Source organism: Manacus candei, unplaced genomic scaffold, assembly GCF_025592945.1.
Source record: "Manacus candei isolate 608988 ecotype Guabito, Panama unplaced genomic scaffold, ASM2559294v1 h1tg000013l, whole genome shotgun sequence".
Taxonomy (NCBI): domain Eukaryota; kingdom Metazoa; phylum Chordata; class Aves; order Passeriformes; family Pipridae; genus Manacus; species Manacus candei.
In genome coordinates, this window is record NW_026138061.1 from 6,068,846 (window position 1) to 6,081,860 (window position 13,015).

Sequence of the window (13,015 nt, forward strand, 5' to 3'; positions counted from 1 at the left end):
ACTTCTGCCAATTTGTATCAAGGCAGCACCTGAGATAAGCAAGTGTCTGCCAAATTAATGTGGTCTTTTCTTTTTTTTTTTTTTCCTGTAAATGTCGTAATAAGCACTATTTCTCTCTCCAGCAGAAGGAGAAATCTAAAAAACACCCAAAACACCTTATTCACTCTGTTAGAAGCATAGGCTTTCTTTTAACAATTGTTTTACTACCCAATTTCAATCCCTTTCATTTACAGTCCTCTTCCCAGGCAAGTGTATAAAGTTAACAATTCCCTTAAAAACTTCTGAATGGAAGCCATAAGGTCCTTCCACTCATGCTGCTTGGCAAGAGCTGAGCAGAGCAGTTCTGTCACTTCCTACATCCTGTAACAGGATTGAAAGTCCTGCTGCCTGAGTGACCATTTATGCAATGCCACATGTGCAAGTTCCTTCAACATATTCCACAAAAGCACTTCCTTCTACCCTGTTACACTACAGTATGAAAAGCTTCCTATGCAGTACCACAAAATGGATTTTTTTTTCCAAGCGTGACTGATCATTTTGTTTAACAGAAATTTTGTTATGTTTCCACAGGACCAATGCACACAGAATCATATTGCCGAATTCAAATGGTTCAATCTCTGAGATTTTAACTACCTGAAGACACATGCAGGAGTTTGTTTTACTGAAAGCAATACCTAAGCCTGCTGGAGACTCTTCTGCCCCTCCAGTCCTGCACTGACCCCACTCCTGGCTGCTCAGCATTTCCCATGCTGTAGTTCCTTCTCCCTGGCAACCCATTCCTGCAGACTGGCCTTTAGGTGAGAAAGGGAAGCAAGTGGCAGCAGCAACAGCTGTGGAGCAATTCTGGATGGGAAAACTCAACCTGCAAAACAGCTGTAGGTAACAGTGGACTGGAGGGATCATGGAAACATCCATGAGCAGTGGAACTACATCATCTGCCAGTGCTGGTCAAAGGATAAAGCCTGGTGTGACAGGAGGAACTGGAGAGGTAAGAGGCTGCTGCACAGGCACGCTGGCCAGGAGCAGCACTGCACGTGGGAAACACAGGGGTGCTGGAGTGGGATCACACAGAGAAAGCTGCAGACAGGTGATCCCTTTGGAAGATCTCTGCAGCTTTCAAGGCAACAATTCCTTATACATGATCTAGATTAATCCGGTTCAGTCCATAAAACCTGTCAGGAGAGCTTTTTTTTTTTTTTTTAAACAACAGATACCCAAACTGTAACCTATGGCAAAAATAACACAGCTGAGAAAAATCAAATTAGGTGCCATCTTAGTTTTCAGATAAAATTTGTTCACAAACTAATTTTCTCAACTTCAGTAGACCTTTGTGGAGCAAATTAACACAGTTTCTTTGACAGGCTAATGAGAATAGCAGGTGAACAACAAAAGAGTAAGCTCATTCCCAGGAGATATCCTTGCTTGCCCTCCACACACTGTGTTGGCATAACTTTATAGGATGGGGAGTTCAAAAGAAGGAAGCAGACAATAAACCCACTTGTTACTGCTAAATTAGGGAGACTTCATCTATTCATTTAAGTGACCATCCCTTATTTCATTAGTTCTGTCACTTAAGGGGAAGGTGGAATTAAACTCTGAAGTACAGCACCTGATTAAATCTCATGCTCTATATAAAATTCATGCTCAAGAAAACCATTAACGATGAAGATGCAAAGAGCCTTCTGTGAATCTCAGTGTTCGCTTTTCTCGGGTGTACATGTTCCAACAGGCAGAGTCACAGCACTGATTCTCAGGCCTCCAAGTTTTGCACTCATTTAAGCTATAAGGAAGAAGACTTCTGAGAAATTTATTAATGGTTGTGTCCTCAGGAGAGAAGGGCAAAGCCACTAACATATGAGGTAATGGGTTATACTGAGAAATTCAGGGTACTCCATACAAGAGTTTACTGAAATACTGTGGCAAAACAGGCAGTTACCATCAGATACAGCAGCTTCTATGTAGGGGCTTGAAGTTAACATAACTAATTTTGCAGTCTTTGCCACCATTAAAGCAAGACTGCCACTGACAGCCCAGGTAAGCCCTGTGTCAGAGCTGGCTACAAGTCTTCACAAGCAGGTTACAGGGATGACTCAGGGCTGAGATGCAGAGGGAAACAGGTCAAAATCTGTCCTGAAATTCTGCCCAAACCCTCAACTGCTGACCCAATAACACACACTCCTGGTCTCTGCCTTGTTCCAGTCGGACAGTTCTCCTCCCAAGGACACTACTGAAGTGACCATCTGGGGTGGCCTGAGATGCCATTTCACTTCCTCTGTTATTGGTAACCTACACGGCGCCTCTTCAAAGGCCCAGACAAATTTAGATTTCACAACTTAACATGCAGGTTATTTCAACTCAAAAGCTTTGTCTGAAGTACATTTAGGAGTAACTCCACCTCTCCAAGTAGCCTGTATGCCCAACACTGTTGTATAGACATGAACCACGGTTAAAAACCTCATTACATACATCCTCTTTGCCTGTGCTTGATTTTGCTTAGCTCAAAGTATAGGATGCATAGAAGAGACAGCAATGTGGATTCAAGGTGATGTATCCTCCCTGACACAAGATCACAACAGACATCTAGAGACAACAGCCCATGATAAGAGATATCTGAAAAGCAGAGTATACAAAATGAGTTAAAGAAAAAAAATAAGCCATAAAGATAACTAAGTGTCAGAAGGCTTATGGTAGTTTACAAACAATTCTGTTGTCAGACATAACACAGCACATACATTGAGCAGTCAAAATAATCTCTGCAGAGCTTTTGGCAGGCTACTCTTCATAATAAGGCAGCTACAAAAGAAGAGGCAGAAAGCAACACAATCAGTATCCTACAAAAACAGGAACACCTACAAATACTAGAATTCACAGATAGTTCCATGACAAGCAAAACTCGAGAATTTTATAGCTCACTAAAATGATACAGACTACTTTTTCCCTTACAAACACATATTGCCAAAACTTTAATTTTCAGTGGAAAGAGAAAAATTCTCCTGTGATCTGAAGAATTGGTAGTCAGAGAACTATGAAAAAAATCTCCAAATTTACTTCTACACAGCTGAAAAAGTAAGTTCTCATTCCTTTATTTCCAGGACAGAAATGAAACCAAGTGTTTAAGATCAAAGTAATTACACTAAAACTCAATAGTCTGAGCTTCACCTGTACATCATACAGTTACTAACCCTGATGCTAAGACACATTCCAAAGTTAAGACTATCTGCCTCTGGAAGACTGTAGCTCTGCTTCCATGTAACACCACAGCACTCTAGTGACACCTTGACCATTTTTAACATCAAATTATTACTTTTCTTCATTCACCAGAACAGCATCAGTTACAAGATTTAAGCATGCTATACCTTATAGGTTTGATCTACAAAACAACAAAACATATTAATGTACCAGTAGCTAATTTTGTGTGTAAATGAAGATCGTCCAGTTCATTAAGAGTTGCAAAGACACGAAGGGAAAAGACACACATAACCTTCCTTTGTCCCACAGCAAACATTTGTCACAGGTTTAAAGTATTATCAGCCCAACACAATGCATTCATTGAAGTATAATTTACCAGCAGAGCACTGACCAGTTTTTCCTCTGATAATTATTCCAAAGTCATAGAAAGGATTTCCATCTGTAAATACTTTCTCCTGTCAGTGCCGTATTGCAGCTTTCAAATACTGGACTTGATATTTCAAGTTCAGTACTGTGGCATGGTTTAGCAACTTCCCTTAAAAACACAGGCTTTTCAAAATAACTCTAAGTACTACAGAAAGACTGAATCCTAGCAGGTGACTACCCTTATCACCTTTTTTAAAAAATTATTTATTAATTACAATTGGGAATAGTGCATGCTTCAGTTCCAGTAGAGTTTGCTCACACTGTAGAAGTTCTATCACCAGACTTACCTTCAAGCCCTTATTCACCCAGCTTCTTGGAGCTCAGGAACCTATGCCTATATTTACTGTAAATGCAGCAATAAGAAGGTAGCTCTTACGTAAAAAACCAACCAAACTGAAATTGCTAAATACCTATTCCATTTAGCCATATAATGAGCCTATTCCTCTGTTTCAAAGACAAATGTGGAAGTGGAGCTGTAATGATGCCAATCATCTGAATAGTCTTATAGAGGCCAGGCTTAAAGTTTAACTATGGGTAGAGAAGAATATATTTGATGCTGGACTAGAAAAAACATGATGAGTATTTTCTCCAGTTCCCTTTTAAAACAGAGCTACTCCTTAGAGAGTGACTAAAGCCCTTAGAGTGACTCAACTTAGAGATGAAGAGGCAGCACACAGATGACATGTTCTCCAGATTAGTTACGGAGCAGGTTTCCATAGCAGGCTGAAAAGGGCACATACATACAGTTACACAGAGACTGAAACAGGACTAATCTTTTCCTACTCCCAATGAGAGAATGTTCTTGATACAATACAAAGGAGGAAGACAATCAAGTTCAGATCATGTAACTCATACAAACTTAGTCAGAAATGTCAGGAGCAAGTTGCTTTTTGTCATGCAGAGAACAGGCACAACCCAGAATGCTTCTTCCCTCTCAAGTACAGGCACCACATATCTTTTGACCCCAGATCTCAGTTAATGTATTCTCCTTGGATACACAACACTCGACTGACGCACTGAATTATGTTGCAGCAGAAACCAGGAATTACCCCATGGAATCAACATCAGACCAGTCCTAATTCTTCTGCTATCCACAATAAAAGGTCCCTGTGTGACCAGAATCAGCAGACCAGGAGTTCTGCTTTCTAAGAGCTTTAGCTAAAGTTATGAGCAAGCTACACAAACCCTTCAGTGAGTTAAAGCTTGTAACCATAGGATAGAAGCTGCATATCCCAACTCCAAGCACAGTTTAAGATTTCCATTGGACAAAGACTTTCCCCCACTTCACAAAATTCCTTCTCACCAGGCTCTGCTGTGCTTAGTCTTTCCTGGATGCACACCTTAAACTCCTATTCATAACACGTCCCAGTTTCAGCATCCTCCATATTTTTACTCATAAAGTGTCCCAGTCTCAGCTGGAAGAGAGGCACCAGCCTGGTTCACAAGTAGACAATAAATTAAAGACTCCTCAAATAGAGGGTAGAGTGAAGTGTCCCTTATGCTACCATCAGTAGGTTATTATGTCTACCATTTAAAACCTCTGAAGAGGAGGGAAGGACAGAGGAAAGATGCTATGAATCCCCAGTTCTGGACAGTTGGTCAATACATCCTTTTTTTTCCCCTCCTGTTTCCTATTCCTCTGGATTTAGACAAGCTTGTTATCTACTCTACAGAGAGGCAGGAATTAGTTCCAGCTCTTAGCGATGTTTACAGTACCTAACTTTATCTGATGTGTAAATAGTTTAAGCTCTTAGCTTAAGCAGTCTGAACGATCTTTTTAGGAACCAATATTTGCTTAAAAAAAAAATACTGCCAAGCTTATGTTTTGAGACCTTGGAGTAGGAAGCTTTACCCCCAGAAGGTTGTCTGCAGGCTGTCTCAGCTTTTACATCCGCTTCTCACTAGCGAGACATTAAAGGCAACTGGACTCCTGTTTCTGCACAGGAAATCTGATGAATTTTAAGCCATTCTTACTCTCTCACATCCTCCTATTTAGGTCTGCACTGAGAGCACAACAATTTTTCTATATTACCCTGTATTTGGAGTAACAAAGGAAGCATTTAAGAACAAGTCTTACATTTTTCTGCTTAAGTGAAATAACAAACACCAACACTCAAATAGTCACATACATGTTCTAGAGACTGCAACAAGGGAATCAGTTCATGCTTTTCAACTCAAACTTTATACTGGAACAGAGGTCAAATAAAAAAACCCAATATTTTTATTTAGAGATTTGTCACACTACAAAGCTTTTTTGCTACAATAAGGCTAGAAAGACTTACCTGAAGACTAATGGATTTTGACATAGAGTTTTTTACGAAGAAATGCAGCCATAAAACTCAATTAAATACACACAAGAAGCAAAGGAACTGTATCACATAAAATTGGGGAATCATGGCCAGCATAATTCTGGTAGACACGAAGTTGCTGTACATAAGTAAAACTCCAACAGCAGACATGCATATATAGCAGCTTCCCTTCACCTCCTAACCATTAATTTGCAAGTGGATACACACACAACAAGAGTATCATTAGTACAAGGACTTCAGGCATCACAAAAAAGTCCTAGGACCACCAGGTTCAAGAGTACCACTGAGTAACAGGGATAAATTGTACTAATAAGCGTAACCAGACTTGAAATCAAGGTGCCTGGCTTTTGCAGTCTCCAAATTTAGATCAGGGACTCCATCAAACCACATGATGAGAGAGCTGCTCTACAGGCAGATCGTGCTTCAGGCTGCTCCTTCAGGAGAAACCCACAGGGCCCTTCCCACACCGTGCAATCAGAGCATGGGCAGCGCCACGTATGAGGTTAATGTCCAACCAAATGGAAGGCAGAGGTTCCTGAGCTCTTCAGAGCCACGGTAACCGGAAAAGTGTGACAAGAGTTGTGTAACAGAAGCCCAGGAGGAAACTCCAGCTTGGTGAGAGGTATAAATGAAAGCGCGTGCACACGCACCATCGATGCCTTCTAGGAAGAAACTGGATCTGTCACGTGGTGCTGTAGTACTCATCTGTTCAAGGACTATGATTCAGTGCCTACAGGGCGTGTTGGATGGCGTACAGATGCACAGATTAATTGCACACCATATACGTGTCTGGCTGCTGACAGGAAAAGGCTACACACACACAGAGTTAAGAGCACTCAGAGAAGTTAAATCATCTGCTGTAACAGGACTGACTGAAGCCTTGCTGGCTTCAACTACAGAAAGCTTCCATATCATCTGTGTGGGAAGGAGTCTCAGAATAAGTGAGGCTAGTTAACTTTCACAATAGACAGGGTTTAGTGTGAGGGTCGCTGTGCCCAGCATGAGCTAGAACAAACATTACCTACTATGGAATTATTTGCATTGCTATACATGAACTTACACAATTTATCAGGGACATCTCATGTGGCAAAGACAGTGCCAAAGAACTGGATGATTTATGGGTGTTCTTATAGCAGAACCTCCTGTAGCAGGAACTTTCCAACACAGCAGACATTTTCCAGCAATCTCTGAATACTGGAATATGACAAAAACAAGACAGAGGAAGTGAGAAGACTTACATAACAATAAATCTCATTAATAAAGATATGCTTGTCACCGTGGCTAAACTATAAAATTACTTTTACCTTATGGTACTGCCATAAGCACCACAGAAAGCACAATAACAAAGGGAGGCTGACTCCATAAAGAGCAATGCAAAACCCCTTTTGCTGATCAAGAGGTTTCCTGTAGCTTTTCTGTCTTTCAATAAAAATTAGTCTGGTTTTTAAAGATTAAAACAAGACAAACATTAACTTATTCATTATTTTACCACTCAAATCTAGAAATGGATGTTGGCCTTCTCAGCCCCCATCTACCATATTTTTGTGGAAAATTAGTTATTTGCTTAAAAATACAAGTATCAGAAAAAATAATATTAAAAAAAACAAAAAACAAAAATCCATCAACAATGACTAAGATCTTCCAAATCTGAAAGAATGAAAGGTTTTCACTTGGATGTACTTTCAGTTAACGTATCACTGTAGAGAAATTAAAAGAGTTCCACAGGCTATTAGTAACCTTGCTACTATCTTATAAAGATGTTTTGTTAGGAATCATTCAGATACAGAATCTCAGTCTAACATTGCAGTTAAAAGGGAAACGCATTTCATCCCTGTTTTTACTACAGACTTCCTATTTGCTTCCAGGTAATTAACGTTGCTGTGCCCCAGTTTCTTATCTTATCTTTCTTAGTGATGAGGCAAAACATCCAACACTAAGCAGAGCAGGACTTTAGCCAGGTGTGCAGTCTTTGAATTCTGCTACACCAAGAGTTACTAAAGGGCAGCAATGAATGAATCTTGAAGGGGGTAAGCACAGAGGAGGCTATTTAGTGACCCTTCAAGGCAGTCAGTGAGGATACACTGGGTGAGGCACACATGCAGAACACCTCCAAAATCTCTGCACTACATCATGTTACAGACAGAAGTTGCTGAAGCAGTACAGACTCCAAAAATCAGACACTGCATTCCTATCTAACAAAGATATTCTTGTTAAACTCTCATCCATCAACCTCAAAAATAATGGAAGTTACTGCTTTACTGCTGAATACTTGAGCTTCTTAAGCCTTTAAGATAAGGTCCTACAGACAGTAAGAAGTTAACTAATCACTTGAGACAGTCCAGTCTAATTCTGGACATAACAAACAGTAACTTCACTTCAATATGTACATTATAGTTCTGCCCCCAAAAAATCTTTTATTAAGACTACTTTGAATAATAATTAAAAAAAAATCATGCAAATCCAAACTGCTGATCGAAATGTCTTTTTACAGAGATTACAAATAAAAACAATTTAAAAACCCCGAAAAGATGCACATGTTAAACACAATGTGCTTGAGGGGGAGAAATGTTTCATCCAGGTCAACCAACTGCAACGCTGGTTACTGCTGGATTATTATAGAGGAATGTCCTAAAGTGTCTTGTACTTAGAACAAACTTATTAAAAACAATGCTGAACCTACACTGGGACAACTTTCTAAGATGAAAATTGAGTGTAAGAGTATAATTTGCATTCTACTAGGTGTATTTAAATCAAATTTATAGAAAAAGCTGCTCCCATGGAAGGAGCCTTAGAGTCAAAGATAAATTTGTGCTCAAACCATTATCAGGATCCAAAAATTCCATCCCCCTCTCATATAACAATAATCTGAAAAATAAACCACACTTAGAAAAGTAAAACGGCCTTCTTGGTTTGTTCCTCAGACAGAGTATCCTCCATGATCAAGAACACCACAGTTATCACAGAAGTTATTAAGCAGTTCATGAGAACGTGAAAAAAGTTCTCAAGAAATCAGGCAGAGAAACAATAGTAGTTCACAGAGGTGGCATCTCTAACTCTGGTTCCTTGTCACATTCTTAACAGATAGCAGAGGGCACAAGCAGCTACAGTTTCTTTGCCAACACTGAAACCTCCAAATAAAATGTACCACTGCCACGAGAAGTGGATTCAAAACTTGTAACTTCAGGCACAAACTTGTCACATCCTGCTAATGCTTGAACACAACATTTATGAGAACTAATTCACGCTAGTTGCGAGAAACCCCATATTTGTAAGGCAGTTTCTGGAGCCTCACGCGCTGCCTTGGTGCACATACACAGCTCCACGAGAGCAACACATGGTAGGAAACTAAACTCCAAGGAAGGAACAGCTGCTTCCTAACCTTAAACTCCTGTAGATACTGCCAAAGTTTTGATTATCATAACAAATTATCAAACAGTATTTTACAGACATTTAGTTTCTTCCACTGAGCACTCTGCCTGTAATGGGAAAGAGCTGCTTCAGCACTCACTCATGTCAAGGGATCACTTTTCCAAAAAGGTACATTGGGGTAGTGCCAAGCCACTGAAGCAGATTTATTTCAGAAAACACAGCTATAACTTTTCTACTAGCCAATAAAACTTACTACCTAAAGGCAGAGACTCTCAACAGCCTTCCAACTGCAGCTCTTTCTAGTTTATTGTCATAAGCCCATATCCGTTAAGACCAAAGGTGGAACACTTCACTTCCCTGGATATGTCCATCTGCAAGAGCAGGGGAATGGCAAACAGGATCATTCCCCAGTATACAAACTCAAGTAGAATTAAGTCACACTTACACAGAATGACATGAAAGTTTAAAAGACACACAAGGTGAAAAGTAGCTTACTTAAGACCAGATAGTGACACAAAAGGGGTGGTGGAGAGGGGCAGAAAGAGAAACACAGACAGAAACCAGCCCACTGATGGATATACCTGATCCATCCTACTCATCTGAATGCTTCTGTTGATGGGAAGTTTTTTAATATAGTCACTATACTCTAAAGTACCTTAGGCTCCCACAAAGCTGCTGTCTCACACCCACAAAAGAAGTGTAGTTTTGGAATTTCTGGTTTAAATTGAATTAATATTTCATGCCATCAATTTTATGAATGCGAGTGTTCCATTAGGAGTCCTAGTGAGTAAACAAAATGCTTAAATATCGGATATGCATTTCACATCTTATACCATTTTAGGTATTTCCAATGGAAAAAAAGAAGTGAGGTAGTGAGCCCTAAACATCTCACTCTTTGCACAAAAAGTACTCTAAATTTCACTCAGCCACATCAGCATCCTTCACAATTTGACAGTTAGAAACATGTTCTACAAAAGAACAATGTAATAGTTTAGTGGTTTAATCTGAACTTATTGCTACATTTCATCAGAAATCAGAGTTCCCCTGAAGTTTTCTTAACTATAAAACATTTTGAAAGCCTAAGTATTAACAAAGTTTTTAATAAGTTATATTATCTGTGCCACTGTTGCTGATTTTGAATCTGCCATCAAGCTGCATGCTTCCTCACCCTCACCAGGCTTCTATGGTTTGGAAGCACTGTTATCAGAACTATTCAAATCAGCAAAGCACTCAAGAGTTGCAACACAGTTTAAAGTCACCACCATAAATGCCAATCCCAACATGCAAATTCATAGCTTTCAGCCTTCTCCTCAGTGTGCAGCTCTGTGCTGAAGGATAAAAAAATTTCTTTCCGGCCTGTTTACTCTTTAAAAATGTCTAACTGTGTATTTTAAGGGAAAACAAGCATTTCTGAAGAGGTCGAGCTTCAAGATTTTGGTTCTGCTTTCAAAAATTCTAACCAAGTCTACTTTTCCCTATTTACAGAATAGATACTCAGAGACTAAAACAGACTCCATTCTAAGTTAAAGAAACCAAAACCTGTCCACGTGCATAGGCATTTTTTTTCCCATTTCTGAAGGCAAAGAGGAAGTAGTTCCAGAGCCTCAGCTTAGTTAGGAAGGACGAAAAACTGTCCTACAAGTATTTGAGGATAAGAGACCAGGTCAACATAGTACAAGTCTGGGAGAAATCTCTGTATATGGAAGCAAGTCCCTAGACAAATTATTCAAATATGAGGTCATCTTTGAACTTACCTGAGGGGATAATGAAGTATCTGCAGCTACCAGCCTTGTTCTTATAAATCTCTCAATTCAGAACTACTCAAAACATTAATTTATACAGCTGTACTGTATCACAGTTAAGTGAAGGCAGACTTTCAGCCTACCACTTACTTGACTAAAAGGAGAAGTTAAGCAAGACCCAATATCTGTTCAGTCAGTGTAGATTAATGTACTTTCAGTTTTAAAACATTCTTTAATTTACACTGTCTCTCTACAGCTATAACCACAAAGAAATGCATTCTCAAAGTATTCTTCATTGGCAAAGAAGCCTTGGCAATTTATTCCTTTCCTTGGCAGAAAGGAGAAAAAAAATCAAGGAATATCATTCCTTGCTTTCAATGAGAAGATAGCATACAATCTGCAAAAACAATTTTGTTATACATATATGAACAAGTATCTGCAAAGAGAAAGGGTGAATTCAATACCTTCTTGTAGGTTGAGTGTCCCATTATATTCTAAAGTATATATAAAATTAATATTAAAATAACACAACTATACAGAATTCAAAGGCAGGCATCAGGGCAATCAATCCCATGTTACTCCTGAATCTCACTGACAGTGGAGATTGCTTGTGACAAAGATCACAGGATTAAATTTATCTCCAAACTTTTATTTAAAGCATTTGCCTTCACAACTTCGATGGGAGGACATCCTTTAAGAGATATCTGCAAGACAGTAAGTGGTTCCTAGCTTAAAGATTTGCTCTATCATCAGACCTGAAAATGTCCATTTGTCCTCCCAACAAAAAATAAGATCAGTTGGCCTGAATTATCAGCTTTTTTTTTTCCTTAAAAAAACCCCACATCTAAAAGCATGAAGGATGATGGAATTTCATAAGACATAACCCTTTCAGGTCCCCCTTACAAGTAACTTGTCAGTGACAACAGTTTATTGAAATTGGATTATTAAGAATTATTGCCACTTCTTTACAAGGCTGATACCGTGAGAGGAAAAGCCCTGAGATATAAGACTTTCAGACTTAAAAACCTGAAATTGAAAATGAATGTAATGAACTATAAATGCCAAACAGAACTGCTACAAATTTATTTAAGCTTAGAAGGAGCTACTAGACAGAGGCAGTGGTAGGAGGCAATATTAACCACTTTATCACCTGCTCCCATTATCTCCCAGGGGACACAAGAAGACAGATCTTTTACTGCTGTACAGCACAGAAAGGTTAGCTCTGAGAAAGCAGGAAATTAAAAAAAACCAACATTATAAAAATTGGGCAGGGGGAGAAGGCCATCATGCCAGGAACACAGTTAAAGCCATGCTGTAATTGAAAAGAAAATTGCAACTAGTTCCAAGAAAGCAGCTGTAGTTATGTAGCAGCTTGTCTTTTCACCAAAGTCAAACTTCCATCAACGTCTGTGTTACAAGAGAGAAATTCTGCCTGTCAAGTACTTGTAGGGTTTAATATCTGTATACACTTACATTTTCCCTCCATCTAACCATTAAAAACAATGTCAACTTTCTTGTGTGCAGATTGGAGTCAAAACTGCAACTTTTCATCAACCACCTTTTATTCCAAAGGTGTTGCCATTCACACTAATTCACACTTCAGCCTAATTCCAATCCCAAGCACACACAGCCCTCAACACAAAATGCATGACAGTCAGTCAACACGTTACTTTTATGGACTCAAACAGATTTTGGTTTTACTTTGCATGTTTATTCAACACAATTCCTCCCAACTCCTAAGAATAAACCAAGATTTCTCTCCCATTTGCTTTACTCTTTAAACTGCAACAGCATCAAGATTGTCAAATACTCAGAAGTTCCCCAGAAAACTCAGCTCTGCCACCATGAGCACTATGCTTTTGTAGCGAGACCATCTTGCCTTCTGAGTTTAAAAACCAGAGCTCTATTATCAGCTGAGTTTTGGTTTGGTTTCTTTCCTTTTTTTTTTTCTAACCTTTCATGCTATCCTTCATACAGCTG

At 39.2% G+C, this 13,015-nt stretch overlaps 1 protein-coding gene across 5 annotated transcripts in view; it reads right to left on the reverse strand.

Annotated features, from left to right (window-relative positions):
- The window catches only part of CYRIB (CYFIP related Rac1 interactor B), a 97,732-nt gene that overhangs the window by 45,382 nt on the left and 39,335 nt on the right, over positions 1-13,015 (reverse strand). The window contains exon 2 of one of the 5 annotated variants that reach the window (XM_051778539.1): positions 6,985-7,118. The exons of the other annotated variants lie outside the window; for them this stretch is intronic. The gene's annotated coding sequence lies outside the window, so the exon portion shown is untranslated. The remainder of the gene's footprint in view (positions 1-6,984; positions 7,119-13,015) is intronic. 5 annotated transcript variants of the gene reach the window in all.